General features: G+C 43.8%; 1 protein-coding gene across 1 annotated transcript in view; it reads left to right on the top strand.

Annotated features, from left to right (window-relative positions):
* MNAT1 (MNAT1 component of CDK activating kinase) overlaps positions 1-16,121 on the top strand; it is a 128,673-nt gene that overhangs the window by 70,863 nt on the left and 41,689 nt on the right. The gene's annotated exons all lie outside the window — the stretch shown is intronic.

The raw sequence follows: 16,121 nt of genomic DNA, 5'->3' as shown, positions 1-16,121 counted from the left end.
AGCATAAAAGAAAAGCCACACACATGTGAGACTGCCTATGAGGATGTCTAGCTGGTAATGCATTAGGCCCTCTGAGCTCAGACAAGCTGAGCTTGATGAAGGATCAGTGAGTAAACATGCAACGAAGCTCCTTCCTTTCCGAACAGGTAGGAGTTTCTATAAGATCCTGATGCTAGTGACACTGAGGGTGGCAGTACTCTCTCCACTTTGCGTTGGGGTGGAATTTGCACCAGCTCAAGGCTACTGTTCACAAAAGGGATAGACAACCTGAGGAGCTTTACTGTAGGGTCTTCCACTAGGCTGGTGGGTGGAGTAGAGGGCTTCCATGTCCTCTGCTCGACAGAAGAGATTTTTGGCATAGCATCTCCAGTTGAGATCTGCAGTGCTTGGTGTGTACTCAAATCGAGCAATTTTCGAATCTATTTGGAAGAAGGGAGGAGAACTCTGAAGGTGCAGTTTATTCTAAAGCATGATGTTGAACCACTTGAATTCCACCGATAGTGTTGTGTACAGCATCTGCTTTATGCTAATTTTTAAGCAGACTTTTGGGTTAGGGTCTGGTTAGTTAAGTGAATTTTGGATACAAACTTGAACAAAAGTGTCACTTTTAAAGTAACAGAAACATTCCTAAGAGTGATGTGTGTATTTAACCTTTTTATTATTTTATTTTCAACTCTGCATGAATAACTTTAGCTGTAATTGCCTGGTACAACTTTGGCATTAAGTAATCTGTTTATCACCTAGTAGAAAGCCTTGGGAAAGAACTTAAAAATGGGCCATGAGTAAAATAACGATGGTGTCTGGGGTCTTTTGTTTGTCATGAAGAGCAAAGCGTAAACATGGCTGCACTTTATTTATTAAGGAGTGAAGTACATGACAGTTGCAGCTTTTCAAAATGGGAAATCCTTTCTGTAAGAAGAACCCCCTGTTTAGACCTCAGGATGCTCTGACTAACCTTATTGTTAGGTATAACACTATGATTTATATGACACTGTAATGCTGGTTTATCTTCTTTTATCCTCAGACTGCCTCTGCTCCGTGGTACTGCTGGTGTGGGGCTTTGAATGAGTGGGCCGTGCTCTAGGTAGCAGAGGAGGACCTAGAGAAGAGAAGGGAAGTGAACTGAGATTAAAAACAAAACAAAACAAAAAATCCCCAAAATATTGCTGCTATGGACATAATCTGTTAGAGAAACCTCTTCCTGCAGCTCTGGAGCTGTGAAAGCACAGCGTGGACCCAGGAAAGACAAGTGGGAAAGATGGGATGAAAACATTTGGGACGGAGATAGAGCGTGGAGGGAGGAGAGGAGAGCAAGTGATAGGAAAATGAGGAAGAAAACCTGATGTTGAGGGTAAATGGTGCATAAACTTAATGGTAGTGCATTTTTAACTTTCTTGGTGTTGGTTAGTTGAGACTTTTAGGAGCGGGGGAGAGAACCCGTACCTGGCAGAGCCTGTGGGTAGTGTGCCTGTGACAGAGGCAGGGAAACACAGCCGTTCCTTATTTTCCCAATTGGAGGTATGTGTACATGCATTGTCAATTGTCCGGGACAGCTGACGCGGCAGGAGGGGGACTTTGCAGGGGAATTCAGAGATTTAGATAAGGGAATATTAGTTTCAATCACAGTATTTCATTTCAGTTTAATATCAAGTGCTTATCAGATAAAGCTAGTTTGAACATGATTTTTGGACTGGAGTATCAATGTAATTTCATTTGGGAGTTTTTTGTCTTGCTTCCCTCCCCCTTCCTCGGCCCCCGCCCCCCCCCCCCCCCCTTTTCCCTAGCAGGACAAATTTTTTTTGATGGATCAATTAGGAAACCCTCAGGAATGCGGATAATGCGGATAATGTGGATGATACGGTTACTACTCTGACCGTTCTGGCAGATTCATTGAATTTATAAAATCTGCCCCTTTCACAATTCTTTTATACTTTTAATTTTTTTTGATTCAGCTGATTGTGAATGGTTTTTCCTGATTTGCGTAAAGGCATGCAAAAGTATTAAGCTAAGGCCTCAAAAAATTAACTGTGTAGACCCTTTCTTAATATTTTGAAATCTAATTAAAAACCAGTAAACGTTGTCATTCATCATTTTACTATAGTAGTGCATTTTTTCTTGGAGACAGTCTAATATCCTGCAGCAACTTCATGGCATTACAGAAATAATTAATGGTCCCTTTTACGGCAGTGTATGTTGCTACAACATGGAATAATACTTCAGTGTTACAACTGAATGGCGTGCTAGGAAACACTAATCCCTGGTGGATAGTAACAGGAAGTATGAATATTACTTATTAATAACAATATAGAACACCTTACCCAGAAAAAGCATGTGTTATGTCCACCTTTTTGGAAATGACAGTGAATTTTAACTACAGAGAATTGGTGACAAGTAAGAGACACTTGTGCAGTTAAGAAGATCTGTTTATCTAAAAGCTTTCAGAAGTTGTAAAAGATGGAACTTAGCTGTATGTGCAGGGCTGAATGTTGTGCAATAATGCCCCTTCGTTCCCCTTTCATAATAAATCTCAGCAGAGTATTCATCTGAAGGGCTGCGTGCCAAAAAGAACAGGTTCGACTTGTCTGCGAGGATTTACACCACAGTAAAATGCACAACTGCTTTTGGAGAGGTCATTGTGAAGGTCACCGAGCCCGTCCGCGCCGCTCAATGAGAGCGACCCGCAACAATAGTGCGAGAGTGTGTACTGGGTGAAATCAATATTTAAACCGCATATAAAATGTAGCAATACACTGGAATCGTTAAAACGCGTGACTTCAAAGCGTATATGCTGTTTTGCAAAAAACGAGTAGTCCCTTTTTTTCCCCATAGGCTTGCATCTTGTACCCTCTGCTGAATATGTTGTAGATGAAAATGCAAAGTTTTTCTTAATTCCGAACAAATAACATTAAAATAACTTGAACTACATCTAATACAGACACTCCTAAACCATTCATTAGCAATTGCCTCAAGACGTTTGCTGTGTCCAATTAAAAAAAATTCACTGGACTTGTAGCGGAGTTAGCTACCTGGAATTTGGGCACTTTTTTAAAATAAGGTCCGAGTTTGACCATAGGGTCACTATGTCTTTAAATAAAAGATGATGATCTTTTCGAATGGCAGCCGGCCATTGGTGGAGTTTAGTGCGGAGATTAATTAGTAAACTTTGGAATGCGCTACAGCAAATGCAGCTGATTGGCAATAGCATGTGGGGCAGCAACTGGTGGAAAGCGAGTGCTCCCGACCCGCCGAGCTATTTCAAAAAAGACTTAGGGGGTTCTGTGATGTGCCCGTCTTTAAATGGTGCTGTGCTGATTGCATCAAATCACTGGTTTTCTGTTTATGCAGTTTAGTAAGTGTACGGATTAAAGGACGCGTCCTCTCAAAGGAAGCCATAAATGACATATTGCAAGGCAAGTTTTCTTTTGCAGTTTTTATGCAATTAGTTGTACCCCGTCAGTAAACAGTGGCATCAATTTGTCGAGGATTGTGGTTTGTCTGCATTGCGTTTTGCAGTTGTTTTTTTTTATTGCAAAGACTAATGTCACCAAAGACGCTAATTGCAATTAATTGCAGTAAACGCTTTCCTAGACTTCTGATTCACTTTTTAAAATGATAGGGATTACTGAACGTTTTCATCATGTGATTTGTAATTGTTTACTTTCTTCCTTGCAATTGTTTAAAGACTTGGTCGGAGAAATTTGGGACCTTCCTTTGCAAATCGGCTTTCTAAGAATACTCGATCTATTTGGTGTAAGCGATGGCCTCAATTATACGTAGTCCCTAGTGGGACTATTTTCTAAACTTGCGCGAGGCAATGCAGGATTGGACCCCAAATAATAAAAAGATGATGATTTATGTAATAAGTTACTGCCCTTGAGAGAATACTTAGAAACGCTATATACCTCTTAAAAACTCTCCTAAAATTATTTTATTAGTCTCTTGATACCCAACTTCAGTTAAAGGAAAAAAAAAAAAAAAACCCCACCACCAACAAAACTGAGCGCCCATTTAAATCAATAAGGAAATTCTCACCCATACCAGTGAATGTTTGCTTCAACAATGGCACGTGCAGCTTGAATAACCTGGTAAAATTCATCTTATTATATGTATCCTGAGTACTGAGCCCAAGCCGCCCTTGCGGACCAGTTAATGTTATCACTGAACTAGTGCTATCCGCCGTCTGTTGCGCAGATGAGGCAGGCGGCGTTCTGGCCTTGACCCGGAAAGCTTTAATTTTAAAACAGGCCTGTACTCCTTTCGGCTCGACTCTCGGCTCTGTCACTTCGTCCTCGGCGCGCTTCAGCCCCCGCGGCCCGTCGGCCGCGTTCGCCTGTGAGCTGCCCGACTCGCGGCTCTCCGAGCCCAGGCCAAGGACCCCCCTGGCCGGGCTGCCGGCTCTTCCTCGAGCTCTTCCATGCTGTCGCCGCGAGCTGGCGCTTCCCAGAGCCTCGCGTTATCGCCGTCGGCAACTGCGGGGAAACGGAGGGGCGCAGCTTACGCCATCGCCTTTAGGCTCGCTTGGCTTTGTCGAACCGGGCTGGTGGGCCGTGATGCAGGCGCGGCGATCGGCGCCGCCCCTGCCGAAAGCTGGGCCCAGAGAAGCGCGCGGTGACCTTTCCTTAGAGCGAGCAGACTTGTCGGCCTGACGTGCCTTTAAGCGCGTCTTCTGCGTCAACCTTGGCAGGGCTGGAGCGTTACTGGGGTTGGTGCCCAACCAACTAAACCAATTAGTTAAAAACGGTTTAATTCGCATACACGCTAATAATCAAGTGTATATTATGTATAATATACACTGAACCTGAGAAAAAACTTCTTCACTGTGAGGGTGACAGAGCATTGGAACAGGTTGCCCAGAGAGGTGGTGGAGTCTCCTTCGCTGGAGATATTCAAAAGCCGTCTGGATGTGATCCTGGGCAATATGCTCTAGAGGACCCTGCTTGAACAGGGAGGTTGGACTAGATGATCTCCAGAGGTCCCTTCCAACCTAAACGATTCTGTGATTCTGTGATAATAAACACCCACACAAAAAGCATCTCATTAAAATGTGGTAAGCTCTCTGGTTCCTGGGACTTGGGTTTTTATTTTTACTAAATCCGCGTGTATGTACATCATACGCATCCAAGTCCATCACAAAGCATCCTAAATAATTAAAAGCAAACCGTAACCCTTGACAGAAACAAACGTAGGGACGTCGTGTGGCGCTTTATCCTGGCAGGGCTGCTGGTTTGCAACGGGCCAACCGCTCGTGCGAGTTACGGAGCGTTTTTTGTATCGCTTAAGCGTAGCCTCTTAGGCTTAAGGCTGAGATACGAAACATTGTCAAAGGCTGGATTTCCTGGTCTCGACAGCAGCAAGCGGTCGCTGTAACTCCCCGCCAAGGCCGGCAGAGCCGCCGCTGCGGGAGGTGCCGAAATGGTTGCTCAGGTGAGCTGCTTGCAGGCGCCGGCAGCCCGTCTGGCTCGCAGAGCGCGCGCGGGCGCCCCGCGCTCGGCCCGCCGTCCGCGCCGCGCCGTGAACGCTTCCGGCGTCGCGGCAAGGGGACGGCGCCGAGGAGCCTTGGTGCCACGCCGCTAACGTGTGACCCCAGGCGAAAACGTGTTTTTTCTCAATTTATTACTAGTTGGTAAAAGTTTACACCTAGAGCTAGGGCAAAGCTGCTTGGATTAGTGGTGATTTAAAGTGTCTGGAGACAGACAGATATATATATATATATATATATTAAAAGATTTCAGATATTACCTCGTTGCCTTTTCCTGAAAATAAAATTTGCTAGAGATTTATACATCATACCTTCATTTTCCTTTTCTTTGCCAAAACTTGGACAGCTTTAAAAAAAAAAAAAAAAGGAGAAAGGGAGGAGAAGAAAAAAAGCAGATTATGAAGGCAGACATGCTAAAAGCTCCTTGGACAGCTTGTCTGGGCACAGCAGGATTAACGTGATTTTTAATCCAGCAGCAAAGTTGGGGGGAGGGGGAACCAATGCCCTCCCCCCCCCCCCCCCCAAACTCTCAGCATTCGAGAAAGGAAACCAAAAACTGTTCTTATTCCGGCCTCTCCCAGAGTTTCTGATTTGCTTCCATTGACCTAACCGCTGCGGTAGCGGTTAACCCTGGGGCCTGCCAGGAAGGGCTTGCGTTTCGCGCGCGGAAGCGGAGCGGCAGCGCGGCCGCCCGGCCCCGCCGGCTGCGTGGCTTCCAGGTAGATGGAGGCTTAGGCCGGCACGCTTAGGAGGCGGGTTTTTTTTTTCGGTCGGCCGAAAAGCAGCCCTTGCTGGTGAGTCCCGGAGCGTGCGTGTGGGTGTGCTTAGTCAGCCTCTTGTACGCCTACCTGATTGCGCCACTAATCAGACTCGAAAGGCTTGGCAGATCCTGTTTGTGTGGGAAGCTCGAGTGCAAAAACTTGCCTAATTTACTTTATTTAAATCAATATAATCCTGCTTAAGGCCTTTTGGAAAGCACATCTAAGCGAACGGTGTTTTAAGTTGACACAGTGGCGTTCGTGTTCACAAGAAAAGCTAGTTTCATTTGACAAGGGTGTGCTTATGGTTACCTTACCCAAACTTTTGCCGTCTTAAAGGTGGAAGGACTCAATTCTCCTGCACGCGTGCGTTGTCTCTGCTGAAATTTGTACTCTGGAGGTTTAACAGCTTGGTTCGCTTTACGATCAGCAATTCTTTGAACTTGCAAACAAGAAAACGTGGATAACTTCAAATAGATATTTGAAGTCTGATTCTAAGGAGTGCCTGTGTTGGTTTAAACCTTACAACGGGAAGTTTGATCTCCGTCGGAAAACTGCGGTATTTTGGAGGAAACGTAAATACAACCTGAACTTTTTTTTTTTTCTTTTTCCTTCCCTAAAGATATCTTTAAAGTACGCTCTGGCTCTTAAAGACAGAAACTTTATTCCAGAGATCCTGGAGACTCAAACCATGGAAACGTACTTCTGTTCACCAGGGCCCCAATTCAGCTGTTGATCTCTAATCAGCAAGTCTCACTTACACATGCTCTCATTCAGCAGATACAGATCTGTAGTGGTTTACACTTGAACATGACGTTTTTGGTTATTGTGAAGCTTTGTAGGACAGAGAAGGGCTGAGGGTGGAAGCTGGCTGAGACGATTTAGAGTTTTGCATAAGCACGTAAAGCTGCAAGTTGTCTTGTTGTGTTTGGTTTTGAAAAGCTCTTATTAACTGCTTTGACATCTCGCTTTTATTTTCAAACATCTGCTTTAGATTGTTTGCCATAAAAGTGTAAGAATTAATCTTGCCCTCGTTTTTGTTATTGCTACCAGAAACCAAGCTATTTTTTATTACTACTTTTATAGAGATTTGGCCTTAATAGTTCAGAGTTGAGGAGAAAATGAGTTTGTGGTTTTTTTTCTCCTCCTAAAGCATACAGGTAAGGCTAATTGAGTTATAATTTTTAAGTGTATAAAATTGTTAGATAGGGCTTATTAAACTGTATGGTAATCTCTGCTTTGCTTTATTTATCCCAATATTATGAGTTTTAAGGGAATTCAAATGATCAGCTTGTTTTGGTTTGCTTCTGAGAACAGCAGCTGTCTTGAGCTGGTCTAAGACATTTGCATCGTCTGTGAAGAGCTTAGTAGCTATTTTCCTGTATGGAAATAACATATGAAAGTCAAAGAATTCAGAACCTTCCTATATGTTTAGTCCTTTGTTTAACAAACGTTTAAAATTGTTGTTCTGAGGCTTTTCTTTTTCTAGGATTACAGCTCGTTCGCGTTGTTTCCCAAGAAGGAACGAGTAACTACAGCGTGCAATTTCAGCGGTAGCCCTGATCTTTAGCGGAGTGGTTTCTTGCCCCGTGTGGCGCATCACTACGTTCCCGGGCGTCGTGCTGATGTGGGTGTTTGCGCCGCAGTTGCGAGCTGCTTGCCGCGGTCTCCTCTTTCAGTTGCTCCGGTTGATTTGAATACAGCTAGTTTAGCGAAATGATTCGGAAAGGAACGGGTGACCAAGGTAAAACAGATGAGGCATCTCCTTATTATGTAAATAGATAAATAGTCAGGATTTTTCTCGGACTGAGTGAAATAGCTGTGATAACATTGCTGTTTGGCTGTCAGCTCGTTATTTGTCTAAAGCGAGATAGTAGGGTTTTCAAGGCAGGAACTATTTTCTTCTTGTTCTGTGGCTACTTTAGATGTTTCTGGTTATTGTGCTTTAAGGAGCCACAAAGCTTTAGCCGTTGAAAGCGCGTGAACGTCGTAGGCCATGATTTGCCTCGGCTTCGGCGAGGGACTTTTTCTGCAAGGCTGCCTGGATCAGCCAGGGCTGGCGAGCAGCTTCTGACCCTGGGAAGTGCTGTGAATCCCGTCCCAAGCACTGCTAATACTCGACTGTCCCTGGAAGCGTTTGCTGCTTCGAAAGACGGGACCGTAAGCTCTCATGTGTCTGTGATTCAGATTTAAGTATTGTTTTGATGCAGCTTATTAAATCATAGAAACCTGCACAGATAAAAACTAAACCGGTTTGGAAGGACAAAAGGGTACGTTTTGTGAAGACCAGAAGTACGCCTGGGGAGTTTTTCGTTTATTGCGATGGCAGTGACGTGCGTTTGCAAGGCAGTGCCCTGAAATGCAAGTGTATCACGTTGGCAGGAAAAGTGTCTTGGAAGCTGGTTTATTTTCCTGTCCCCCAGATAGTCGGCTAATGTCTACTTGTGCTATGTGTGGAAATGAGAAAAAAGGCCTCGAAATAAACTACTTCCCACTCTATTTTAAAAAGCATTAATTTCTAAAGGTATTTCTGAAGAGTTTCAATTTTCTTTTAAAATATGTAATAAATGTACTCCGCAAATACTGCAAAGATTTAACACGTACTGCTGATGCCTGATGATGCTTTCTTCATCTTACTACTTCAGACTTCAGTTTTTCTAAATTCCTTCTTTTTATCTCTCTGCCTGTTTCTAATAATCTGCTTTTGACTTCCTCTCCTCCTTTGTTTTTTCCTATTCTATTCATGCTTCGTTTTCTTCATCTGCCTTTATTCTCCTTTTGCTTAATACTTTTTATTCTTTTTTTTGTCCCTATTGCTGTAAAAGGTTCCCTGTTTTCTTTTGCCAGTCAGTTACCAACCTCTAGCAGTCCCTCCTTAAAAATCTAAATATTCAAGGCATCTTACTTTATTTCTTCACTGATTGTGGTGTTCTGTATCTTTATCAACACGTATCTGGGTCTAGACTATATGCTCAGTAACGTAGGGAATCTATATATCTCTGATTTTTACACACATAAGAGTTTCTCATCTAAAAAGTGAGGCTAGCTTTCTGTTAGGTTTTGTATTTTAAGCAGCGTTTCATTTTAAATCATCCATCGGACTGTATGTTCCTTAGAAATGATCCCCTATAGCTGCGGATTTCTGGGAGGAGGTAAAGCTGCTTTAGAGGATCCCAGGGAAGAGCAGATAGTGGAAGATAGCTCTTTAGGGCTGTTTATATGAGTTTCTGTTGTGCTCTGTTAATAAAGCAGCCAATTCCTGCAGCTTTCACCATTCTTCAGGAAATCCTAAATAATTTTCTTGCATAATTGCTGTGTTATATCAGCATAACACTCAGCTGTCTTGCAGTAAAATAATAACACGAGTAGACTGAGTGATACCAAGACTCAAATTGATTGGTGAGTGATGCATGGCTATTTCTGGGCATTGCTGGGCTCTGATCGCTGCTGGTGGGTCTGTTCACCTTTAAAAGTTATCTGTCACGATGCCCAAAGTGGCAAGGGTCAAACCGACTTGTGTTTCACATCCCTTGGAAAATTAAGCCCTTAATGTGGGCATTTAAAACAATATTATTTTAAGGCCTATAATCTTGTAATTAGACTGGCTGCTGCAGAGCGCGTTTGTTGATGGCCAAATCAAAATGATCATGGCTCCAGAAGTCTGACTGTAGAAATGCAACACAAGTTTCCTTAATTCTACTTGATGCTGTGTCGCTAAGGTAGCGTGCTGGGAAACAGCGTCGCAAAGTGAGCGGAACATCCATCCGCTTTGAGTCACCTTTACTGAAAGTTTGTCTCTGAAAAATGGGTAAATGTGCAGTCGTACCCTGAAGAGCAGTGTCCGAACGTCGCAAAGCAGCCGGTTCATAGCAAGGCTCTTCAGTCAAGCTGAAAGTGGCCAAACAGCATTTAGGGTAGGACTCCTAGCGACCAGACTAAAAGGTGCAAAAGAAGCTGAGCTTATGCATAGGGTCTGGCAGATTGCAAAGAAAAGAGCGAGCACGTAGGAGCTGGGGGGGAGCTGGGAGCTCAGAGCAGGACTGAGATGCGCGCTGAGAAGCACGGGCATGACCTACAGGGCTGGCTGGTTGCGCGAAAACGCTCTTGCGTTTTTATTCTTTGTTTTCAGGAACAATGTCATCTCGCGTACAGTGCTGCCTTTGGAGTGGTGGAGGTTTTGGGGGAAGCTTGGTAGTTCGTGCTGGAACCCTAAAGTCTCTGGCTGTAAGCGAGCGAGTGACTGGTCGGAGCAAACGGGCAGGCGGTCCCCTGAGCCAGGGCTGCGTTTCAGCAGCTCGCGTTGGAGGCGATCGTAACAAACAGGCAGTGCGATCCATTGATACGAGGAAAGAATAAAAGACTGAATGCTTTCCTGTAAGAGAGTACTCGCTAAATCCCGATACTGGCACCGAACCAAAAGAATTGTATTTCAGTATATTAGATGGGCATAGGATTTCTTCTGAGAGATTGGAGAAATGTGGCTTTCTGGCAAGAGCTTGAAGATAAGTCGGGTCAGATAATTATTTATGTCAGAATGTTATAAAGGAAAATTTTGGAGGGGAGTAGAACTGAGCATGTGACTTAGCCCAAGTAACGATGTGGTTAATTTCCCAGATACCTGTTTGCACGTAATAAATCACGTATATGTGACCGTCTTTGTTAATAGCATCTCCAGTGCTCTTATTTCCTCCCGTGTTTCTGCCATCCCTAAAGGAAGCACATCTTTCCAATCTGCTTTGCCATTCAGAAGTCAAATTGAGTTACTCAGGAAAAAAACGAAGTCTAAATCTAGGCAAATTGTTACTGTAGATCTGAATTATCTATCCCCAAGACAAGTGGGTTCTTGAGTCTTTCATCTTTGTCTTGCCCCATGTGTTCGGATTCAAAGCTCCGTGAGCTCAGTAGAAACACTTACTTTGATTTTGATGGTTTCTGTGTGAGATCGTTTGTTCTCTTTCTATCTGGCTCCCGGGATATCCCCTTAGCGCTTTTGGTCATTGAATAAAGAAATTAGATGAACTGTTCATTTTCAAGAACAGAAAAAAGAGCTGTTGCTATCAAATACTTGAGTCATGTTGGAAAAACCTCACTGGCATCGGAGTTCCAGACTAAGGAATGGTATTATGCCTTTTAGTTTGACATTTTTCTTGTTTATTTAAAAAAGCTGTGGAAGACAGGGAGGGTAAAGGTTAAAATAATATTAACTGAGCCCTCCAAATCTGTCGGTTCCATTCTCCTTTTCCTGAGTATTACTGTAGTCAAACAAAGCAGTTAATCAGAATCAGAAAGCCATATTAGCACTGCTGACGTGGATTTGTCCATGGTAAATTGGGAGGGTGGAAGCTGGAAAAGTAGCTTTTGAATCAGGCTACATTGTCTAAAATATTTGTATTAATGTTGCTCCTGAGGAAATTCTGTAACGTGAAAGCATCTTTCCAAAGCCTCTGTTGTGAGTTTAAAAGTAAAATAGTTTAAGGCTTCTTGTACTAGAAAATTCAAGGAATATACGGTATTTTTTAACATTCGCTTGTAAGCGTTTGGGTAATTACAAACTCAACGGCTAGCGTACGGGAAAGGGTCTGTGCTAGCCTCTCTGCAGCGCTGCGTACGCTGTAGTCGACGTTCAGGGTGCGTGTTAGCAGAGTCATGCCCTGGTACTCCGGGTTGCTCCGTCTCTTTTCAACTACCAGCGCCCTCCTTCCGCCAGATTAGCCGTGTCTGGGGGGAGGGTGGCCGCTGGTGAAAAGGATTATGCGGAAAAATAACATTTTTGCAAACTGACTTAATGACACTCAGCCCATTGCTATTTCTGTTATCTGACATGTGAGGTGCTCTGTTCGTGCAGTGAGAGCAGAGCTAAATAAGTTGCTGAGCAGAGAAAAATTAACGAAAGCAAGAAGATTAGCTAGAGCATCCGTGCAGCCGCCCCTGGTGCAGAACCGTGCGTTGTCTGGACAAGTTCTAGTGACCCCAGTCGCTGGCTTCTCTCTCTGGCCTGGGGCTGTTTTTGTGGCATAGCTGTTCCTCCTCTTTCCCCTACTAGCACTTTTTTTGGTGTTGTCATTCTCCTTTCTTTTCCTTCTTGGCACTCGAGAGGTTTCTGAAGTCGGCTGTTATTTCTCTTTGCTGCCAAGGGAAAGATGTGAAGGAAGGGAGCGCAGTTTTGGAGACAGGGCAAGTGAGAAATGAAAAAGACGGGAAGAAACGTGGAAGCTGCACCTTGAGCTGACATTTCTGGACTCAAAGCAGTGTGCTAAACCAACCGCTTTCTGCTGGCAGGCAAATACTGATAGACTTAGCGTTTGCCCAGATTGCCTCCCCAAGCCCCTGAGTGAGAGCTGCACTGATATTCTAGTTTTGATGCTCTGAAGTGGTCTGCAGCCTTTCCTGAAAGGACGTAGTTAGGCATTATTGTTTTTTTTGAAAATATGCTCCTTGTCACTGCAAGGGCAGCTCTGCTCTTTTCTAGGTATATAATCCTCCCCCCCCCCCTTTCCTTTTTTTTGGGATGCAACACAGCATTAAGCAATCTGAAACAAAAATTGACTACCTTTTTTGTTTCTTATTATTTCAACTGAGAGATGTCTCAAACAGCCTAGGATAATGAAAAGTAAATCAGGCAGTCTGTTTTATTTGTAATGCAAAGCTGTTACTAAAACTCTCCCTAACTATTTTATCCCATATTTCTTTAATCTAAAGCGATTCGGTGCATGAGTGGAAAATCAGTTGCTCACAAATCCGTTGCTGTGCAGCCTTTTACATGAACAGCGTTATAAGGATAAGCAAACGGCTCCGTTCTAATTAGCAGCCCTTCTGCGGTTCCATACGTTCCAAAACATAAGAGTCGGCTACGGTGCCTAAAATAATCCGAGCAAAAAAAAACTCGTATGCCACGAAGATGGGGTGGGAGGGAGAGGAGGCAGGAAAGTCTGTTGTCTGTGTTCTTGGAAGCCTTTTCCATCTCCGTTTGGATACTGTCAGTTTCTGTTACACAAACATTACAGCATCCAAGGGGAATTAGAAATACTTACCCATGACCACAACGTCAGATCTTGGGTTTGTCAGGAGAAAGCAATGCAGAAGCAGAAGCTTGCACCCCGCTGCCTGCATTTTGGTTTTGGCATGCTAATAAACCCCTCCTAAAGCTGCATAAAGGTAAGGCTGGCTGTCTAGGTGGAATACAGGAAATTTAAAAATCTTACCTCATAGATGTGAAATGTTTTTTATATCTATAAAAGTGCTGTGTAAGTCCTAAGTAATAGTTATTGTCTTTTGTGATGTCTCTGAGGTTGCACAACAGCTTCCTTTTATACCAATCTTTTATGAGCTGGCTAGGGACTGCTCAGGACAGAGACACAAAAGTGAGATACTGCTGATCAAATGGCTTTTCACTGAGATAGTATTGGTCAAACTGAGCCTTTTAACTTCAACAAGAATTGTTGTAAATGCACCTTTTCCCAACATCAGTGACAGGGGAAAAGGTGACGCTCATCCCAAACTTTTACTGGTTTCCATCTCTACTTTTTTGCACAGGTCTATGCACTCTTCAGTGTTGTGACCTCAGTGTAATCCAGACATATCTGAGCAAGTTGGAAGCCAGCTAGCTCGGGAGCTGGCCTGGCCCAGTTGCTGTACTTGCGTTGCAGGGAGTCTGCAGAGTTAGATATAGGCTGTTCCTACTTAAAACACCTACTGAGCTGATGTGGTTGCAGGGCCGTTCAACTGAGAGCGTGTGTTGAAATGAAACTCTTATGTTTCCATCTAACCCTTTCTTAAACCAAACAGGCTATAATCCTGTTATAGGCAAGGCCAAACAGCTATAGGGCAGGAATAGCAACCAATTGTGGGGTTTTTTGTTGTTTTTGTTTTTTCCTTGCTAAGTGGAATCTAATCTATGTTACCAAAGCCCGTCAGCTGAAGTTGTGATTTTAAGAAGTGAGCTGTGTCACACAGCTGCACAGTCCTTGAGGTACAGATCTACTGGCCCAGCATAAACTAATGTAATTATTTTGCTGTGCAGAAGTATATACTAGTTCTTAACACTTGCACCTTGGCCCAGTATATAACTGAGAGAGACATAGGAGGGAGCCAGACCTTTGAAACTGAGCTTGATCAACGAGAAATGAGCTGCCAGTAGTTAATGGTAAGGAGAGTTAACCATTGGAACAACTTACTCAGGGGGTGTGCCTGGACCTTTGTGGTCTGAAGGCTTTAGATCTAGTTTGGATGGACCAGAGGAGGTGCTTCAGCTCAGCTACCAGTCCTTGGGCTTCTTACAGGAACCTGCAACGTCCTGGCTTGTGTAGGACGTGAAGTTAGACTAGCTCAAGGACGGCCGGTTTCTATACCTCTTTCTGTGTTCTGCTTCTGTTCTCTGGATCAGAGCAATGCGTGTGTTTGAGCACCTGGTTAAGGTCCTGGCTTGGCGTTCCTTTGCTGGAATGCGTACGTCAACGCTGTCTGTACAGTCGGCCGGCTGACCAGTCAGCCTTCCCAAAGTTCATACAAAACTCCCTTGTGGTTGCCCATTCTGAGACTAAATGACCATAGCGATCCTTTCCTGGCATCTTGGGAATCCCACGTGGCGAAGACAACTGACGACACATTTTCATCCTATCCTTCCAGCAGTCCCCAGACGGAAATGGGCAAGTGTAGCAACATAAATGGTAGAGGAGAAAGAGGTTTGTTGTGACCTCAGTCTGTCTGTTGGGGCCTTCCCGTGTCTCTTGGTCAATCTGGGCATAAGTAGCGCTCATTTAAAAAAGTGTGAGGAATGCACCAATGACAACTCCGCTAACAGTGAGCAGCTGTTGTAATGATGCCCTCCGGAGATGTGGCTCCTGCAATCTGAGCTGCTCCCTTTTTCCACACACAAGTAATTTCCCAAAATATTTATCGTGGGTTTGATCTTTGCCTGAAACTGAATTTTCTTTTCTATGGCTGGAACAGAATTGCTCTGGATTTGGAAAGACTGGGACTCTTCACTCGCCAGATGAGGGTGTACACATGTAAAAAGATGATATATTTCTCCGTTCGGTTTGGTTAGAGAAGCAAAGATTGTTAAAACTTTAAAAGCCTTGTTCAAACATTGATATTTTACAATGGGTGTTACGTGCCCACATCAGTGCAGTTATAAAGTATAATGGTTTTGTGCGCTTGTAGAGGTTGTAAATTGACAACTTCTAACGATATGAAAAGACCCTGCATTTGTACCTTACAATGTCATGAGGCAGCATTAAAGCTGTGTACTTAACCTTTCTTTTCCTACTTTTTTTGTATGTGCAGTTGCATGGTTTTAACTTTGCAGCAATAGTTTGTGACACAGAAATAACGGTATGCTGTAACGATGAAAGTTAGTGACTCTTGGCCAACTTGAGAGCTTTCTTCTGCACATTTGCCTGCAAGACACTGTCACCTTAACAGTGTTAGCAGCAGCCCCTCCGAGCTCCCGAGTAGCGCAGAAAAGGCCAGACCTATCTGTTCTCATCACATACACCAGGCATTTCTAAACAGAAAACTTGAGCTGCTTTTACTTCTGTAGAAACCAGTCCTTCTTGGAGCTACTTGTCTTGATCTGTGATAGCACTTCTCAAGGTCTTGAGTCTCCAGTTTTCTTATCCACTTTCTGCAACTCTAAGCAAAATATCCGTGCTACTAGTTCAGGAGGGTCATTGTCCTGGACTGCACAAATTTAATTAGCAGCTTCCTGGCCCTACTGATTTTTTTTTTCTTTAGTTAATTTTAACCCAACTGCCTGGCATTATGAGCCTTTAGTTCCCGTTTGAGGGGCTAGTTCCTCACATGAGCAGCCCCTGGGAAGTCGAGCTCAGCAAGTGATCACCGGTGGGAGCCAAGCTTATACGCTGCATTACACCATGGAAAGC

This window comes from Struthio camelus, chromosome 5 (genome assembly GCF_040807025.1).
Source record: "Struthio camelus isolate bStrCam1 chromosome 5, bStrCam1.hap1, whole genome shotgun sequence".
Classification (NCBI taxonomy): Eukaryota; Metazoa; Chordata; class Aves; order Struthioniformes; family Struthionidae; genus Struthio; species Struthio camelus.
This window is presented reverse-complemented; position numbering and strand designations above follow the sequence as displayed.